We start from the raw sequence: 649 nt of genomic DNA, 5'->3' as shown, positions 1-649 counted from the left end.
GTTCCTAAGTGCAATGAAATTTTAAAGTTGGTACATTGAAAGCTTGTGTACTAACGTCACCAGGAGCTTTTTGAGTATTCATTAGGCTCTGGTTTTTCATATCTTTATTAGCAGCTTTTTTCTGTTGTCTGTCCACTCAAAACAAAAACAAAAAAAAACGCATTTTAGGTTTTTTAGGAGAAATTGCCGAGAACTAAATAAAACAGATGTCCCCAGAAGGCTATAAGGAATTTATTTTAACATTTACCTAATTTATGATTTGTTGTAGCAAAATCAACAAATTTTAATCCAAGCAACTTCCCAACTGATCATTACCCTCAATTATTTGTTGGGAGTCTTATTTTCTCCACTGCCTAATTAAGGTTGTGGCTGAAAGAAATAATTCAGTTGTTGGCATGCTTGCATGTGCACAACTGAGAACTTGTAAATTAATCACCCACCGTTGTTTACTCTTGCTTGTGCATCTGTAAAAATAAATCACTGAACCTGCAAGTAGGCAATTTATGGCCTAAATTTGCATCGCTTTCACTTATTAAGTTATTATGTGTGCCACCGCAAAACTAACTGAAATGTGTGTGCATAAATCAAAAATTGTTTTTAAAAAAAAAGACCTATTAGAACCTGCAATATTAAATCAAATTGTCTTGGA

The sequence above is a fragment of the Girardinichthys multiradiatus genome, chromosome 4, assembly GCF_021462225.1.
Source record: "Girardinichthys multiradiatus isolate DD_20200921_A chromosome 4, DD_fGirMul_XY1, whole genome shotgun sequence".
Taxonomy (NCBI): Eukaryota; Metazoa; Chordata; class Actinopteri; order Cyprinodontiformes; family Goodeidae; genus Girardinichthys; species Girardinichthys multiradiatus.
Note: the sequence above shows the minus strand (reverse complement) of the source record.